Source organism: Mobula birostris, chromosome 23 (assembly GCF_030028105.1).
Source record: "Mobula birostris isolate sMobBir1 chromosome 23, sMobBir1.hap1, whole genome shotgun sequence".
NCBI classification, from domain to species: Eukaryota; Metazoa; Chordata; class Chondrichthyes; order Myliobatiformes; family Myliobatidae; genus Mobula; species Mobula birostris.
Genome location: NC_092392.1, coordinates 48,889,540 through 48,909,712, shown reverse-complemented (window position 1 = coordinate 48,909,712; position 20,173 = coordinate 48,889,540). Strand labels below are relative to the sequence as shown.

The 20,173-nt window shown below is 42.8% G+C and overlaps 1 protein-coding gene and 1 long non-coding RNA gene across 11 annotated transcripts in view; one reads left to right on the top strand and one right to left on the bottom strand.

Annotated features, from left to right (window-relative positions):
- Nucleotides 1-20,173, top strand: part of eps8a (EGFR pathway substrate 8a, signaling adaptor) — a 234,716-nt gene that overhangs the window by 22,663 nt on the left and 191,880 nt on the right. The window lies entirely within an intron of this gene.
- LOC140186685 (uncharacterized) overlaps nucleotides 1-20,173 on the bottom strand; it is a 57,395-nt gene that overhangs the window by 29,454 nt on the left and 7,768 nt on the right. The window lies entirely within an intron of this gene.

Genomic DNA, 20,173 nt, shown 5'->3' with positions numbered 1-20,173 from the left:
CACAACAGTCAGTCATGCAGGTTCTGGGTGGAGACTCAGGAATGCTGTTGTACTTGGAATTAGAAGGATACTTCATTGATGTTTCTGTAACTTTTTTTTTATAACTAGTTGGATTGTTAGCCCTGAGTGGACCCCCAAACCTGGAGGACGAGTGAACCACTCAGTCTGGCTTCTGCCGTTTGACCTGTTTTGCAAGAGCCAAGGCATAAAGCCCTGACTCTAGCCAACATAACTTTCTGGGTGATTGAGGCACACGAGCCTCCAAGCCCTACGACCATCAATATCTTATCCATTTCCTGGACATCCCATCTCATCTTCCTGCTGTCTTAACAGTTAAGGGTAAAAAGACCCTGATGGGAGTTGTATACAGGTCTCTGAATAGTAGCCAGGATGTGAGCTGTAAATTACAACAGGAGATAGAAAAGGCATGCCATAAGGGCACTGCTATGATCGTCATGGGGGATTTAAATATGCAAGAAGATCAGGAAAATCAGGTTGGTGTTCGATCCCAAGAGAGAGAATTTGTAGAATGCGTACAAGAGCAGCTTGTGGTTGAGCCCACTATGGGATCAATTATTCTGGCTTGAGTGTTATGTAATGAAAAGGATTTGATTAAAGAGCTTAAGGTAAAGGAACTTTTAGGAGACAGAGATCATAATACGATAGAATTCATCCTGCAATTTGAGACAGAGAAGTAGAAGTCGGATGTCTCAGTATTGCATTGGAGTAAAGGGAATTACGAAGGCATGAGAGGAAAACTGGCCAAAGTTGATTGGAAGGGGACTCAAGCAGTGATGACAGCAGAGCAGCAATGACTGGAGAACCCGAGGTGCAAAGGGACTTGGTGGTGCTCATGTAGGATTCCCTGAAAGTTAACTTACAGGTTGAGTTGGTGGTGAGAAAGGCAAATGCAATGTTTGTGTTTATTTTGGGAGGATTAGAATATAAAACTAAGTTGTATTGCTGAGGCTTAATAAGGCACTGGTGAGGCCTCACAGAGTATTAAGAGCAGTTTTGAGCCTCTTATCTAAGAAAGGATGTGCTGACATTGGAGAGGGTTCAGAGGAAGTTCATGAGAACAATTCTGGGGATGAAAGGGTTATCATATGAGGAGCATTTATGGCTCTGTCCTGTAGTCATTAGAGTTGAGAAGAATGAGGGAGATCTCATTGAAACTTATCGAATGTTGAAAGGTGTAGATAGAATGGATGTGGAGGAGATGTTTCCTATAGTGGGAGATTCTAGGACCAGAGGGCACAGCCTCAGAATAAAGGGATGTGCATTTAGAATGGAGATGAGGAAGCATTTCTTTAGCCAGGGTGTGGTGAATCTGTGGAATTTGTTTCCACAGGCGGCTGTGGAGGCCATGTCTTTGGGTGTATTTAAGGTGGAAGTTGATAAGCTCTTGATTAGTCAAGGCATGAAAGATTACGGGTAGAAGGTAGGAGAGTTGGGTTGAGAGGGAAATGGATCAGCTATGATGAAATGGTGCAGCAGACGCATGGCTGAATGATCCAATCCTGCTGCTATTTTTTGTCTTGTGGGTTGAGTTCCTCTTGACCTCACCCTGCCACCTCAAGAGCCTTCACTTCCAACTTAACATTCTCTGTAACTTTGGCCATCTACGATAGGAACCTGCCACCAATCACATCTTTACCTCCCCCTACTTTTCACTTTCTGCAGGGATTGCTCCATCCATAATTCCCTTGCCTATTCATCACTCCCCACTAATCTCTCTTCTGGCATATATCCCCGTCAGTGGCAGAAATGCTACACCTGCTCATTCACCTCCAGTTAGGGCCCCAAGTGGTCCTTTCAAGTGAGGCAACACCATCTGTGAATCTGTTGGGGTCGTCTTCTATATCCCGTGCTCCCGATCTGGCTTCTGCATTGCTGAGTCCCAATGTAAATTAAGGACTGCTTTGACAAACACTTCCACTCCATCCACAAAAAGTGGTATTTCCCGGTGGCTAATCATTTTAACTCCTATCCCATTCCGACATATTGGTCTAAAGCCTCCTCCTCTGCCATGATGAGACCATTCTCAGGTTGGAGGAAGTACACTTAACATTCTGTCTAAGTCGCCTCCAACCTATTGGAATGAACTTTGATTTCCTCAACTTCTGGTAATTTATTTTTTCCTCCTTCTCCTTCTTACCTCTTCTGTTCCCCAGTCTGGCCTCTTGCCTTTTCTTGTCATCTCCCCCAGTGCCCTTCCTTTTTTTCCTTTCTCCTATGGTCTACTTTTGTCTCTAATCAGTTTCCTTCTTCTCCAGCCCTTGCCTTTTCCACCTATAACCTCCCAGCTTCTTGCTTCATCCCCCCTCACCCACCCTTCTGGCTTCATCTATCACCTTCTAGCTTGTCTTTCTTTCCCTCCCTCCTACTTTATTCTAGTATCTTCCCCCTTCCTTTCAAGTCCTGATGAAGGATCTTGGAAAAGGGCAAGCTCTTTTCTCATTGTTAGCATCATGTAGGAGGTACAGAAGCCGAAGGCCCACACTCAGCAATTCAGGAACAGCTTCTTCCCCTCTGCCATCCGATTCCTCAATGGACATTGAATCTTTGGACACTACCTCACTTTTTTTGTAATATACAGTTTTCTATTTTTGCACTTTTTAAAAAATCTATTAAATATATGAATTGATTTACTTTTTTTTCTCTGCTAGATTATGTATTGCATTGAACTGCTGCTGCTAAGTTGACAAATTTCACGTTCACATGCCGGTGATAATAAACCTGATTCTGATTCTGGCCCTAAATGTCAACTGTTTATTCATTTCCATTGGTGCTTCCTTACCTGCTGAGTTCCTCCAGCATTTTGTGTGTGTTGCTCTGGATTTCCAGCATCTGCAGAGTCTCTTGTGTTCTCTTCCTGTTACTCTTTTTTGCTTTCTCTTTTCTAATCTCCTGCAGTTCAGTAATATTATCTGAACAATATCAGATTTCACATGCTTGAAGGCAACTATTTTTTTTTACCCAGTCACTTTTTGTTTCACTGCCTGATATTTGGTGAGTGAGCAGAAATTTCCTCTATGTAAATATAGGTAGAAACAAAATCTCTGTACTTGACCTGACTTGTATTTCTAATCCATTCCTTTCACTCCTAGTAACTAACTGAAGTTGAGTCTATCTCAGTATTATATTTGATCTTGACAAATATTTCTGATCCTTTAAACACCAAGAACTACCTAGTTCATCTCTAACCTTGCCTGTTTCTAATCTCAACACTTGCTGAAACCTGCCTATTGTATCTTTTGTATCTCGATAATTCTAACACTTTGCTGGACATCCTTCCATTTTCCACTTGCCATAAAATTAAGGTAATTGGAAACATTTTTTTTCAAGGTTCTTTGTGCTATACCTCATTTTGTCCTTAACCTTTTGAGTTAGAATGGCCTTAACAAGAGAAGTAACCAGTTGAACATGCAGTTCTGTTTCACATATATGACAACATGCAAATTTGTCTCAGATATTGGATCTGGGTAATTGAATTAGAATTAGGTTTAATATCACTGACATGTCGTTAAGTTTGTTGTTTTGTGGCAGCAGTCCATTGAAATACATAATAAAAACTAAATTACAGTGAGCAGTGTATATTAATAAAGCTAAATTAATTAAGTAGTGCAAAAAGAGAGGGGAAAATACAGAGGTAGTGTTCACGGGTTCATTGTCCATTCGGAAATCTAATGGCGGAGGGGAAGAATCTGTTCCTGAAACGTTGAGTGTGTGCCTTCAGGCTTCTGTACCACCTCCTTGATGGTAGTAATGAGAAGAGGGCATGTCCTGGTGATAGGGGTCCTTAATGATGGATGCCTCCATTTTGGAGGCATCGCCTTTTGAAGGTGTCCTTGATAGATACTTTATTGATCCCAAAGGAAATTACAGTGACACAGTAGCATTATAAATGCAAAGATATACAAATATACAAATATCGGAAGAGGAGTAAGCAGATTAAAAAAAATAAGTTACCTCAAGCAGTCTAACAAGAGGGAGTCATCACTTCCCCGTCTGTACGTTGACTCATTATTGAGCCTAATGGCCGAGGGTAAGAATGACCTCATATGGCGCTCTTTGGAGCAGCACAGTTGTCTTAGTCTATTACTAAAAGTGCTCCTCTATTCAGTCAGGGTGGCACGCAGAGAGTGAGAAATATTGTCCTAAATTGCCAGCATTTTCCTTTATGTCCTTTGCTCCCCCACAGCCTCCAATGTGACTCCTATAACAGAGCTAGCCTTTCTAATCAGTTTATTGAGCCTGTGGGCATTACCTGTGTTGATGCCACTGCCCCAGCACACCACCGCATAGAAGATTGTATTGGCGACAACAGACTTCTAGAATGTGAAGGAGAGGCCTGCGTACTCCAAAGGACCTCAGTGTCCTCAGGAAGTAGAGGCAATTCTGGCCTTTCTTGTACTCAACCTCTGTGTTGGTGCTCCACTCAAGTCTGTCATCCAGTTGCACCCCCACGTACTTGTTCCTCATCACATTCATGTCCTCACCATCAGTAGTAACAGGGAGCAGTGCAGGCTTAGTTTTCTTAAAGTTCATCACCACCTTTTTTGTCTTAATGATGTTGAACTGCAGATGATTTAGCTTGCATCATTTGGCAAAGTCCTCCACCAGAGCCTTGTATTCATCTTCCCATCCTCCCTTTATACACCCAACTATTGCTGAGTCATCAGAGAATTTCTGCAGGTGACATGACTTGGTGTTGCATCTAAAGTCCGAGGTATGCAGGGTAAACAGGAAGGGAGCCAATACAGTCCCCTGTGGGGCCCCAGTGCTGCTTATAGCCATGTCTGACACACAACTCTGAAGCTGCACAAACTGTGGTCAGGTAGTCTGTTATCCAGGATACAGTAGAAGTGCCAACCTGCATTGGTGCTAGGGAGGCTAGTGCTCATGATGGAGCTGGCTGAGTTTACAACCTTCTGCAGCCTTTTCTGGTCCTGTGCAGTGGCCCCTCCATACCAGACAGTGATGTAACCAGTAAGAATGCTCACCATTGTACAATTTGGAGAAATTTGTGAGTGCCTTTGGTGACATACATATTCTCTTTGAACTCCTAGCCACTGTCATGACTTCTTTGTAATTGCATCAATATCTTGGACCCAGGATAAATCTTCAGATGTTGATATCCAGAAACTTGAAACTGCCTACCCTTTCCACTTCTGATCCCTTGATGAGGACTGGTGTGTGCTTCCTTGACATCCCCTTCTTGAAGTCTACAATCAATTCTTTGTTCTTACTGACGTTGAGTGCAAGTTTGTTGCTGTAACACCACTCAACCAGCTGATCAATCTTACTCTTGTATGCCTGCTCATCACCATCTGAAATTCTGACAACTGTTGCACCAACGGCAAATTTATGATGGTATTTGTACTGTGCCTAGCTACACAATCGTATGTAGAGAGAATAGAGCAGTGGGCTAGGCACACATCATTGAGGTGAAATTTGTGCCTTCAGAGAATATGTGGTCTCCATTAGTGGGCCAATATTGATTGTACAAATCAATTTGCTGATAGATCTACAATCATGAATACCTGCTAGCATCTGTATCTTCATGATTTGCATTTTTCAAAACAAGCGGTTAACCTGTAACTGCTTTCTCAAGAAGCAAAGAGTAATGGAGCTGAGATTGCCAATTAATAATTTGTCAGTGCACCATAAGTTCTTGTTATGAATATGAATAATCTTCATTTTTTTTACTGTAACACTTAGTTTGTGCTGTAGATTGTTGAAAGACACCAATTTGTGTTTATGCGAAGAACTTGTGATGCTTTTGTTTTCATAGAAGTGTTAAGACTATGCAAGAGTTCTTGTAGCTATGGATGCTATATATGTCTTTTATGCTCACTGTAAAACTGACTTGTTTTTATGAAACTAATTGATCTTGCAGAGGAATGAAAGGAAAGTTAAGATTTGGTAGTAAAAGAACTATAAATGGAAACTTAGTTGGGAAAGCCACAAATGAGGTGAAAATAAGAGGTTGTTGTATTGTGTGATTATTATCTCACCTCTGCTACCTCCTGCCTTTCCACAGTTTCTAAAGCGGTAATGCTTTAACTTTGCCTTGAGTGCAGATGCAATGACATTCAAGAGGGTTGACACCATCCAGTCACTATTGTATGTATCATGTACAAAATGTACTTCCGGGCAACTGCAGTGAGTTGATAATGGGGATCCTGTCTAAGGATGCTGTCATCTTTTGGCTGTTTAATTGTCAGCCACCATTCCTAACTAGAGATGGCTGGTGTGACCTGATTAGTTGTGGAGCTGCTCAGCTGCATCTACTCCATACCGTGTAGCACATAGAGCTATGGATTGCACACTTGACTGGTTGGGGTAATCCTATATACAGTAAATCCCTAAACTGCCTTGTTTAATTTTTTTTTTGCAGAAGATTCAGATGCAGTTTACAAGTAAACTTTTAACTATGTGATTTTCTTTTTGCTACTGGTAAAATTAGAGATCTGATTTCATTTTCAAATTTAGTAGATTTGTCTGAGGAATGTACTTCAGTATTTCTTTCCAATATCATAAAATAATCCTTGTTTTAACAAAGCAGGATAGTATATTTGCAAGTCAGGTGCTGAGAGGCAACAGTTCTACTTTCTCTGCAGCTTTGTTAAACGTTTGAGTGCCTCTGCCAGATTTTATGCCATTTTTAGTAAGTTAAGAATTTTTATTAGTTTTTAATGTCCAAATGTTTATATAAAATCCCTTCAAAGCATCATTAGCAGGCAAAATTGGGGATTTTGCTATGCTTGTTGTCAAAGAGGACTTTGGAGGGATAGCTTCTCCATGGGTCCATTGGAATCTTTGCCTTTGCTTAGATTTTTCTTGTTGGTTTCCCAAATGGCTTCACACCAGTGAGAGAGATATTCTGCACCTAGCCATTAGCTGCATAAGTTGAACCCAAAGTAAAAGGTATCAGTTACTGCTAAACGTTGATTAAAAATGGTTTGTATAGAAGATGGAAGTCTGCATAGTTTATTGAACTATGTGCTCACTTTTGACAGCCAGAAGCTGAGTAGGCAGAGGCGAGATGAGAAGTTTAATCTAAGGAGTTTGATGAATTAATGACTGTTATTTGGAAGGCTCTGTGAGGAAATAACCAGTTCTTGGACTAATAGGCGATGAACCTGATAAAACGATCCAGCATCCTAAATGAATTTTAAATTGTGACATGGGCATCAAAATTGCTGTGCTTGCTGATTTTAACTAGATTTTGTTCAAAAACAAATTTCATCCCTCTTTTCCAATTCCTCTGACTTTGCCAAGCCCTGTATATATAACATACTCCTGTTTGCACCCTGCAAGATGCTATTTACTTATCTCTTCTGATCTTGCAGGTGTATACTGGCTAAATCATTAATTTAAAAAAAATCTCTCCTTGTTGCCATGTCCTTTAATTGTTTTACCTTTTCCAAGCACTCTAAGCTCCTCCAGCCCATTTACCCTTTTAAAGAATGCTCTTTGAATTCTGGCATCCTAATCATTCCTGAATTTAAGCATTTTGCCATTGGTGACTGTTTGAAGCTCTGGAGTTTCTTCCTTAAATCTTTTTGCATTTCCACATTATTTTATTTATCTTTTGACTGAGAGGTTTCTTATTTGGCTGACTCGTTCCTGAACCAGTACTTCTTTTCAATAGCTAGTTGAAGTATCTTAAGACATTTCAAAGGTTAAAAGTACTGCACTCAATGGAAATTATTGTAATCATCAGTGACTAACCAGTATTTCATCAGTTGTATTGTGTAGAAATGTTTCATCATTAAATAGCAGCTTGGCAATGGAAAGAGGATCGCTATTCTTAGCTTGGTATAAGTTGCACTGAATTATTTACGGTATTGCAGAATAGAATGAAGAATAGCCCTTAGCTCGGCAGTGGAGTTATCGGGGCACCGTCATGATGGTGTTTCCGTAGCAAGGTATTCTAGTTTATGTGAAGCTGAGATGCTAGCCCGACTCTCAACCCAACTTGGATTCGAACTCAGGAAGCTTCGCTCCGGAGTCTGGCGCTGATATTATTGCGCCACAGTATTGCAGAATATAGTTTATTGGTTGCCCAAGAGCACCATGCCTAAGTGTATTATTTAATTTCCACTTTCTAGAAATGGACATGTGTTAACAAATTTAAAATAAAATAAGTGTAAAGTAGAATTTATAAATTTAAGTATTTATTTTCTTAAAACCTATTTTGTGATGTTATTGGTGACATTATTGAAATTCAATGCTGTTTGCTTGCATGCAAATTGCATTCCAGCATCTTTACTTAATGTTTATTGTTTTTATAATTTTGAATTGTGTACATTATGCGACTTTTCCTGAAGTGCTGATTATTAGTAGATTTATAGCTCAGAACTCTTGTATGACTAGAGTTCATAGGAACACTTTGGGTAAATTTTGGTTATTGAAACTCCTTACTGATTCCTGATAGTACGCTTCTATACCTGTGTTCATCCTTTATAAGTACAGGTTTCTATCTTTGTCTTAATTCTTCTGATATATGGCTATCATCATCTAACTCAAATGGCAGTTGGGGAGCATTTTGGATCCTATGACCATAATTCTATTAATGTTAAAATAGTTATGGAAAAATGTAGAACAAGTCCCCAAGTTGAAGTCCTGAACTGGAGCAGGGCCAGCTTTCAGGGCAGGATGTAGCTGGAGTTGACCAAATTGATTCTATTTAAAGACTTTTAAATGAATTATATCAAGAGTTCCAGGGAAGCCATGTTTCTGTTAGGGTGAAGGGTTGATACAGCTTGTTTGGAAAACCATGGCTGATTAGATATCAGTGCTCTCTGGTCAAGGAAAAGAAGGGAGCATACATCACTTTCAGGCATAAAATTTTAAAAGTAGGCTTGAGGGAAATCAGGGCAAACAGAGGGTGTGAGATGGATGTGGCAGGCAGGGTTAAAGATAATCTCAAGAAGTTCTTCAGTTATATTAACAGTAAAAGTGTGGTTAGGGTGAAACGGATGGTCTTTAAGAGACTTCTAAGGACCGTCAGGGCTGCCTATTTGTGGAGCCACAGGAGATGGCTGAAATTTTTGAGACTTATTTCTCCCCAGTGTTTACTAAGGAGAATATCATGGATGCCAAAGAAATGAGGGTAATGAGATCTTGGAACATGTACGTATTATAGGGAAGGAGGTATTTGCAACCTTCATGTGCATTAAGGTGGAAAAATCTTCAGGGCTTGACTAAGTGCACCCCTGGATCTCATGAGAAGCCAGGGAAAAAATTGTTGAGGCTGTTGTAGAGATATTTACTTCATCATTAGCCACTGGCAAGGTTCCAGATCAAGACCAGCGGGTGGCTAATGCTCTTCCATTATTCAAGTAGGGGAGAAAGGATAGGTCGAAGAACTATATGCCAGTGAGCCTAACTTCAGTTTAGGGAAAGTACTGGAGGGATTTCTGAGGCACAGGATCAACCATCTGTTGGATAGTAAAGATCTGATTAAGAAGAGTCAGCATGGTTTTGTATGTGGACGATAATGTCTGATAAATCGTTTAGAGCGATAACTAAGGTGATAGATGAAGGTAGGGCAGTGGTTGTTGTTTACATTGACATTAGTAAGACTTTTGACAAGGTTCACCATGGCTGGCAGATGCGGAAGGTTAACTTGCATGGGATTCAGGGGGAACAAGTGAGGTGGAATCTGACTTGGTTCAGTAACATTAAGCTGTGATAGCTGAAGGTTGATTCTCTGTTTGGAAGCCTGTGATAAGTGGGGTGCCTCAGCAGGTGGTGTTGGGATTTCTATTATTCATTATTTATCTAAGTGATTTGGATGTGAATATACATGGTATGATTAACAAATCTGATAATCAATTAGATTCTTGTTGATAGTGAAGCAGGTTACAATGAATAACAAAGATCTTTCAGTTAGGGATTGGGCTGAAGAATGGAAAATGGATTTTAATTTAGATGTGCGTGTGATTATACATTCAGGGCATTTCAAAGCAGGGTAGGATTTGTACAGTGAATGACAGGGCATTAATGAATGTAGATGAACAGAGACCTGGGAGCTCGAGTGCACAGTTTGGTCAAAGCAGCTGCATGTGTAGACAGGGTGGCAAGTCGTGAAGGGTATGGATACAATGAATGGTCATGAGCTTTTCCCCAGGGTTGAGAAGTCTAAAACAGGAAGGCATAGTTACAAGACAGGACTGGGGGTGGGGTGTGGGTGGGAGAAGATTTAAGATACCCAAGAGATGACTTCTTTACATAGAGGGTAGTGAGCATCAGGAGTGAATTGGCAGAGAAGGTGGTCAAGACACGTACAGTTGCAACATTTAAGAAGCATTTGGTTAGGTGCCTGGAGGACATAGGCCAAATCCAGGCACCTGGGACTAGCATGGAGGATACTGTGGTTGTCGTGGACCAGTTGGGCCTGGGAGCTTTTCTCTGTGCTGTATTACTCTGACTCGATCTTTAGTGCCCTTTACTTGTACTACTTGTAATGTAGAGACTGGAGATGTGTGCAGTAATCAAGCTGAAGCCTAACTTGTGTTGTTCTAGCACAGCCTACATATACTTGTATTAGTATCATCATCATAGACCAAGGCAGAGTTGTATTCTCTGCCTTGGCTTGTAAAGGAGGATATTCCATGCACTTGTAGTCACTATTGCCACCTTTAGACATTCATGGTTCCTTAATTGCTTCACACTTCTCAACATCCTTCCCTTTATTTTATATTCCCAAACCTTAATGAACCCCTGCAGATGCACAGCCTCTCATTTCTGTGGAAAATTCTATTTGCCATTCCATCTGGGATCCAAAAGTTTTCCTTTTCATTGTCAACCATCTAACTGATTTTCATATCGTCATATGCACGAGTATGCATAGCTGTAATGAAAAACTTAATTGCAGAAGCATCACAGGCACATAGTATCAGTTAACAACCGAAATGAAGTACTTTGAGAGTTTGTTTAGGGTGCAAAGCAATTTCCTCAGAGATGACTTGGATCCACTTCAATTTGCCTACTACCGCAACAAGTCAACAGCAGGTGTGATTATCCCTGGCTTTCCACTCACTCTGCCCTGGACCATCTTTTACAGACGTACTGTTGAAAATATTCTGATTGGTTATATCATGATCTATTATGGCAATTCAAATATGCAGGAATGTAAGAAGCTGCAGAAAGTAGTGGACTCGGCCCAGTACATTACAGGCACATCTCGTCCCACCATTGTTAGAACGTACCAGAGATGCTTCCTTAAGAAGGCAACATCCATCATCAAAGATTGACACCATCTAGGTAACGTTATCTTCTCACAGCCACTATTGGACAGAAGGCCCACATTACCAGGTTCATGACAGCTACTTGCTGAAGTGGCAGATGGAGTTCAACTCGAAAAAATGTGAAGTGATTCATTTTGGAAGGTCAAATATGAAGGCTGAATACTGAGTTAATGGAAAGATTCTTAGCAGTATGGAGGAACAGATGGATCTTAGGGTCCACGTCCATAGATCCCTCAAAGTTGCCATGCAAGTTGATAGGGTTGTTAAGAAGGCGTGTGTTATGTTGGTCTTCATTAGTCAGGAGACTGAGTTCAGGAGCTGCAAAGTAATGTTACAGCTCTATAAAATCCTAGTTAGACCTCATTTGAAATATTGTGCAGTGCATTTTTGGCTGCTTCATTATAGGAAGGATGTGAGAACTTTAGACAGGGTGCAATGGAGATTTACCAGGATGCTGCCTGTACTAGAGACGTATCTTATGGTAATAGATTGAATGAGCTAGGGCTTTTCTCTTTGGAGCAAAGGAAGATCATAGGTGTCTTGATAGAGGAGTACAATATAAGAGGCATCAAAGTTTAAATTTATTATCAAAGTACGTTTATGTTGCCATATACTGTCCTGAGATTCATTTTATTGCAGGTATTCACAGAATAAAAAAAACACAGGAGTCAATAAAACACTACACAGAAAGACTGACAAACAAATGATGTGCAAAAGACAAACAGTGCAAATACAGAAAAGCTAATAATAATATATTAATTAATACTACTGAGATTACTACTGGTTTAATTCTTCAGCAGTTTGATCGGGACACGACTGCGCAAGCGCGTGGATGTCAGCCAGTGAGAACAGCGAGAAGAGTTAAAAGGAGATACCTTATGGAATGGGCGACAGAGCAGAAGGAGACAGAGTAGAAGGGCTTTGGCGATAATAGGTTGAGGTGAGGTCAGTTGCGTGTGTAGAATACAGATGAAGTATGTGTGTGAGGCCGGTGTTTTGTGCTCAGTGTCAGATGTGGGAAGTCCTGGAGAATCCCAGCCTCCCGGACGGCCACACCTGCACCAGGTGTGTCGAGCTGCAGCTCCTTAGGGACCGTGTTAGGGAACTGGAGATGCAGCTCAATGACCTTTGTCTGGTCAGGGAAAGTGATGAGGTGATAGAGAGGAGCTATAGGCAGGTAGTCACACTGGGGCCTGAGGAGACAGATAAGTGGGTAACAGTCAGGAGAGGGAAGGATAGGAGTCAGACGCTAGAGAGCACCCCTGTGGCTGTACCCCTTGACAATAAGTACTCCTGCTTGAGTACTTTTGGGGACGACGGCCTACCAGGAAGAAGCAACAGTGGCCGCACCCCTGGCACAGAGTCTGGTCCTGTGGTTCAGAAGGGTAGGGAAAGGAAGAGGAAGGCAGCAGTGATAGGGAACTCTATAGTTAGGGAGTTAGACAGGTGATTCTGTGGATGCAGGAAAGAAGCACGGATGGTAGTTTACCTCCCAGTTGCCAGGGTCTGGGACGTTTCTGATCTTGTCCACGATATCCTGAAGTGGGAAGGAGAACAGCCAGAGGTCATGGTACATATTGGTACCAATGACATAGGCAGGAAAAGGGAGGAGGTCCTGAAAGCAGACTACAGGGAGTTAAGAAGGAAGTTGAGAATCAGGACCACAAAGGTAGTTATCTCGGGATTACTGCCTGTGCCATGTGACAGTGAGTATAGGAATAGAGTGAGGTGGAGGATAAATGCGTGGCTGAGGGATTGGAGCGGGGGCAGGGATTCAGATTTCTGGATCATTGGGACCTCTCTCTAAACAAGGATTGCTGGGGGGGGGGGGGGGGGGTGAGAACCAAACTGAAGAGACGGAGGAAGAAGTGGTTGACTCACAAATAGAGAGAGCTTGGAGACACTGTGAGAGGGAGGATAGGCAGGTGATAGAGAAGGGATGTTCTCAGACCGATGGTTTGAGTTGTGTCTATTTTTATGCAAGGAGTATTAGGAACAAAGTGGATGAGCTTTGAGCGTGGATCAGTACTTGGAGCTATGATGTTGTGGTCATTACAGAGACTTGGATAGCTCAGGGGCAGGAATGGTTACTTCAAGTGCCAGGCTTTAGGTGTTTCAGAAAGGTCAGGAAGGGAGGCAAAAGAGGTGAGGGTGTGACACTGTTGATCAGAGATAGTGTCATGGCTGCAGAAAAGGTGGAAGAGATGGAGGGATTGTCTATGGAGAAATTAGGAGAGCCAGAATGAGCCATGAGAAGGCCTTGGCAGACAGGATTAAGGAAAACCCCAGGGCATTCTACAAGTATGTGAAGAGCAAGAGGATAAGATGTGAGAGAATAGGACCAATCAAGTGTGACAGTGGAAATGTGTGTATGGAATCGGAGGAGACAGCAGGGGTACTTTATGAGTACTTTGCTTCAGTATTCACTACGGAAAAGGATTCAGGCGATTTTAGGGATGACTTACAGCGGACTGAAAAGCTTGAGCATGTAGATATTAAGAAAGAGGATGTGCTGGAAGGTTTGGAAAGCATCAAGTTGGATAAGTCACCAAGACTGGACGAGATGTGCCCCAGGCTACTTTGGGAGGCGAGGGAGGGGATTGCTGAGCCTCTGGCGATAATCTTTGCATCATCAATGAGGATGGGAGAAGTTCCGGAGGATTGGAGGGTTGCGGATGTTGTTCCATTATTCAAGAAAGGGAGTAGAGATAGCCCAGGAAATTATAGACCAGTGAGTCTTACTACAGTGGTTGGTAAGTTGATGGAGAAGATACTGAGATGCAGGATTTCTGAACATTTGGAGAGGCATAATATGATTAGGAATAGTCAGCATGGCTTTGTCAAAGGCCGGTCGCGCCTTACAAGCCTGATTGAATTTTTTGATGATATGACTAAACACACTGATGAAGGTAGAGCAGTGGATGTAGTGTATATGAATCTCAGCAAGGCATTTAACAAGGTACCCCATGCAAGGCTTATTGAGAAAGTAAGGAGGCATAGGATCCAAGGGGACATTGCTTTGTGGATCCAGAACTGGCTTGCTCACAGAAGGCAAAGAGTGATTGTAGACTGGTCATATTCTGCATGGAGGTCGGTGACCAGTGGTGTACCTCGGGAATCTGTTCTTGGACCCCTACTCTTTGTAATTTTTATAAGTGACCTGGATGTGGAAGTGGAGGGATGGGTTAGTAAATTTGCTGATGACACGAAGGTTGGAGGTGTTGTGGATAGTGTGGAAAGCTGTCAGAGGTTACAGCGGGACATTGATAGGATGCAACACTGGGCTGAGAAGTGATAGATGAAGTTCAACCCAGATAAGTGTGAGGTGGTTCATTTTGGTAGGTCAAATAAGATGACAGAATATAGTATTAATGGTAAGACTCTTGGCAGTGTGGAGGATCAGAGGAATCTTGAGGTCCGAGTCCATAAGACACTCAATGCTGCTGTGCAGGTTGACTCTGTGGTTAAGAAAGCATACAGTGCATTGGCCTTCATCAATCATAGGATTGAGTTTAGGAGCCGACAGCTAATATTGCAGCTATATAGGACCCTGGTCAGATCCCACTTGAAATACTGTGCTCACTTCTGGTCTCTCACTACAGGAAGGATGTGGAAACCATAGAAAGGGTGCAGAGGAGATTTACAAGGATGTTGCCTGGATTGAAGAGCATGCCTTATGAGAATAGGTAGAATGAACTTGGCCTTTTTTTCCTTGCAGCGGCAGAGGATGAGAAGTGACCTGATAGAGGTGTATGAGATGATGAGAGGCTTTGATTGTGTGGATAGTTAGAGGCTTTTCCCCAGGGCTGAAATGGCTTAGACAAGAGGGCATAGTTTTAAGGTGCTTGGAAGTAGGTACAGAAGAGATGTCAGGGATAAGTTTTTTCACACAGAGTGTGGTGAGTGCGTGGAATGGGCTGCCGGCGATGGTGGTGGAGGCGAATACGATAGGGTCTTTTAAGAGACTCCTGGATAGGTATATGGAACTCAGAAAAATAGAGAGCTATGGATAACCCTCGGCAATTTCTCAGGCAAGGACATGTTCGGCACAGCTTTGTGGCCCGAGGGACCTGTATTGTGCTGTTGGTTTTCTATGTTTTCTATGAGAACATGAGTTGTAGAGCCCTTGAAAGTGAGTCCATAGGTGAGCCTGATGGTTGAAGGGTAATAACAGTTCCTAAGCCTGATAATATGAATCCTCAGACACGAGGAAATCTGCAGATGTTGGAAATTCAAGCAACACACACAAAAAATGCTGGTGGAACACAGCAGGCCAGGCAGCATCTGTAGGAAGAGGTACAGTCGACGTTTCGGTCCGGGACCCTTTGAAAGAAGAGATATTAAGAGATTTACTACAGACTACAACAGCATCCCCATTATAGGCGGGTAGGATTAGTGCGGAAGGAGTGGAGAACAGTGTTCAGAAGGAGTGAGTTTGGAATGGGAACAAGGTGTGGTGTATTCGAGACGGTTGATGTCCCGTTGGCAGTTAGCAATAAAGAGATCCAGAGCAGGCAGAAGACCAGAGCGGGGTGTCCATGAAGAGGAGGAGGGTTGAAGACGGGAGAAGGGGTCATCGGTGGGGGTGGGAAAGTCCTTGCCAAAGAAGTAGGCTCGAAGACGGAGCCGGCGGAAGAATAGTTCAGTGTCATGGAGTATGCGGAACTCGCTGAGGTGTGGGTGAAGGGGGATAAAGGTAAGGCCCTTACTAAGGACAGAGTGCTCTGCCTCAGAGAGTGGAAGGTCGGAGGGGATAGTAAAGACCCGGCGCGGATGAGAGCTTGGATTGGGGGGTGGGGGGGAGGGAATATGAATCCTAATGCTCTTGTAACTCCTTCCCAATAGCAGCATCAAGAAGAAGCATGGCCCATATGGTGGGGGTCCTTGATGGATGCTCCTTTCTTGTCGCAGCACTTCTTGTAGAAGTGCTTCATGGTTGGGAGGGCTTTGCCTGTGATGGACTGGGTTGTATTCACCATTTTTTGTAGGCTTTTCCATTTCTGGGCTTTGGTGTTTCCATACCAAACCATGATGCAACCAGTCAGGATACTCCCCACTGTGCATCTATCGAAGTTTGTCAGAGTTTTAGATGACGTGTCAGATTTGTTCAAACTACTAAGAAAGTGGAGCTGCTGTCGTGCCTTCTTTGTAATGGCACTTGTGTGCTGGTTCCATGACAGATGTACCATGGAGGGCATTCTGACTGGCTGCATCACCATCTGGTATGCGTGGGGCACTGCACAGGCTCGAAGTAAGTGTAGGAAGTTGTAAAATTGTTGGTTCCATCATGAGGTACTAGCCTCTGTAGTATCCAGGACATTTTCAAGGAGCAGTGCCTCAAAAAGGTGGCATCTATCACTAGGACCCCCACCACCCAGGACATGGCCTTTTCTCACTGGTACCATCAAGTAGGAGATACAGAAGCCTGAAAGCACACACTGAGTGATTCGGGAACAGCTTCTTTACCTGTTGTCCTGATTTCTGAATGGACACTATCTCACTACTTTTTTATTTCTGTTTTTGCACTACTTATTTACTTTAATTATTTGATATACGTGCATTAATAGATACATTAATTCACAGCTTTCTTTTTTATATTGTTATGTATTGCATTGTACTGCTGCCATAAAGTTAACAAATGTCATGACATTTGCCAGTAATATTACACCCAATTCTGATTCTGAGATTCTCTGATATGACGCCAAAAAATTTAATGGTACTGATACTCTCCACCTCTGGTCCCCTACTGGAAAATTGCACTGGCGATCATTGGCAGCATCTTGTGGGTGCAAGCAATTGTTTCAAATATTCTGTTAAGTATACCCCTTCTGAATAAAACTCTCACCTGTAGCATGTAACTACCTCTAAGCAAAGGACTTTTCAATTAACTTCATGATCTTCATATCTCATGATTGACTGAAGGATTTGGTGGTACAAGCAGGCATAGCACTTTTAAGAGGATGAAAGTTCATCACTGTGGCCAAAGATGAGGCGGGGGGGGAGGGGAAACTACAAGTCAGGCTGAAACGCAGAGGGATGAGGCCTCCTCTACCCAGCATCGTCTTGTCAAGTGTGCAATCCCTGGTGAACAAAATTGAGGATCTGTGAGCAAGACTGCTGTGTGGGGGAGAAATGAGAATGTGCTCTATTATATGCTTGAATGCAGCATGGCTTTCTCTGGGCAAGTAAGATACAGTGATCAGACCCGAAGGCTTCTCTATTTACAGAATGGACCGAACTGCTGATTTGGAAAAGGCAAAAGGATGAGGTGCGTGTTTTATGATAAAGTTTCATTGGTGTGCCGATGTGGCAGTTTTGTCGAACTTGTGTTTCCCCTGGCTTCGAACACCTAACATTCAAATGTCATCTGTTCTATTTACCTAGGGAGTTCTCTTCTATAATCCTGACTGCAGTTTACATACCACCAATAGTTGGTCAAGCACTTGTGATACTGTGTGATACCGTCTCCAAACAAGAAACAGCCCAACCTGACTCATTTCAAATCATAGTTAGAGACTTCAGCCAGGCTTGTTTGAAGAAAACCTTGCCCTGCTGCAGTCAGCATATAACCTGTAGCACCAGAGGTCCCAACATACTAGACTGCTGTTACTAATTTAAGGGATGCCTATCATTCCATGTCCAGACTGTATTTTGGCAAATTGGATCACTTGGCTGTCCTACCCTCACAGAGGCTAAAGAGCAAAGCTCCAGAGATTAGGAAAAAAAAAAGAGATGGTTGCGAGGGGCAGAAGAGTGGCTATAGGATTACTTCGAGTCTGTGAACTGGGCTGTGTTCGAGTAATCATTTAGAGATCTAAATGAATACACCATGGTTGTAACAGACTTTACTAAAACAGCTGTAGACAAGTGTGTTCCCACAAAATATTTGAGTCTTCCCCAATTAGAAGCCCTGGATGAACCAGAAGATCCATAATCTGCTGAGAGCCAGATGAGAGGCATTCAAGTCTGGTGACCAAGAAAGTTACAAGAGGTCCTGGTACGGTCTCTGGAAGCCATCTTATGGGCAAAGTGGAAATTCCAGATCAGACTTGAATCAATGAAGAATGCTCAACGGTTGTGGCAGGGCTTAAATACTCTCACCTTTTATAAAGTTGTCAAGCAACATGGGGGTCAGCAGGCCTTCGCTTCCAGATGAGCTCAATGCCTTCTAGCTTTGTCTGTCAAAATGTGGAGGAACCATCACGAACTCCCATATCCGTGATGATCCTATGATTTCAGTCTCTGAAGCCAACGTGCGAGCTGCCTTCAGGAGGGTGAACCCAGGAAAAGTATCTGCCCCAATTGGGGGAACCTGGCCACATACTGAAGACCTGACCTGATCAATTGGCTGACATGTTCACTGAGGCTTTAACTTCTCGCTTTGGCAGTGTGTGGTACCCACCTGCTTCAATTACAGCGCTGCCCAAGAAGAGCATGGTGATCTGCCTCAATGACATTCATAGTAATGAAGTGTTTTGAGAGGTTGGTGGTGAAACATATCAAGTCCTACCTGAGAAGTGACTTAGATCTGCTCCAATTTGCCAACCAGAGCAACAAGTCCATAGCAGATGCTATCTCATTGGCTCTTCATTCAACCCAGGAACATGTAGACTGCAAAGACCCTTTATCGACTACAGCTCAGCATTCAATACTGTCATTCCTTTAAAACTAATCAATAAGCTCAAAGACTTTGGCCTCAACACTTGTGCGATTGGATACTGGATTTCCTCACTTGTAGACTCCAGTCAGTTTGGATTGGCAACAACATCTCTTCCATCGTCTCCATCACCACAGGTGCAGCACTGCTTTACTCACTTTACACTTAATGATTGTGTGGCTATGCACAGCTCCAATGCCACATTCACTGATGACACCACTGTGGTGGGTCAAATCAAAGGTGGTGATGAATCAGCATATTGTAGGAAGATTGAAAATCTAACTGAGTGGTGTCATAACATCGACCTGTCATTCAATTTCAGCAAGATCAAACAATTGAATATAGACTTCAGGAGAAGGAAAGCAGAGGTCCATGAGCCAGTCCTCATCAGAAGATTAGAGGTGGAGAGAGTTAGCAATTTCTAAGTTCCTGTGTGCTGTTATTTCACTGGACCTGCCCTGGGCCCAGCACATAAGTGCAATTTAGAAGAGAGTACAATGGCACCTCCACTTCCTTAGGAATTTGCAGAGGTTTGGCATGGCATCTAATACTCTGACAAATTTATATAGATGTGTAATGGAGAGTATATTGACTGGCTGCATCACAGCTTGGTATGGAAACACCAATGCCCTTGAATGAAAAATCCGACAAAAAGTAGTGAATATGGCACAGTCCATCATGGGTAAAGCTCTCCCAACTATTGAGCACATCTACATGAAGCGCTGTCGCAGGAAAGCAGCATCCATCATCTCGGACCCCACCACCCAGACATGCTCTCTTCTTACTATTGCCATCAGGAAGATTGGAGCAAGAGCCTCGGGACCTGTACCACCATGTTCAAGAAGTTACTATCCCTCAGCTATCAGTCTCTTGAACCAAATGGGATAATTTTACTCAAATTCACCTGCCCCATCATTGAAATGTCCCCACAACCAGTGCACTCACTTTCAAGGACTCTTAATGTCATGTTCTGTATTCTCTCTGACTGGCGTCCTGTCGCACTCACCATAGTAATAAGCAAATGCTTTGAGAAGCTAGTCAAAGACTACATCTGCAGCATGCTATCACCCAAACTGGACCCCCTACAATTCGCCTACTGACGCAACCAATCGACAGATGACACTTACACATCTGGAGAAGAAGGATGCTTATGTGAGAATGCTGTCCTTGGACTACAGTTCAGCATTCAACACCATAATTCCATCCAGGCTCGATGGGAAGCCCAGAGACCTCGGCCTTGACCCTGCCTTTT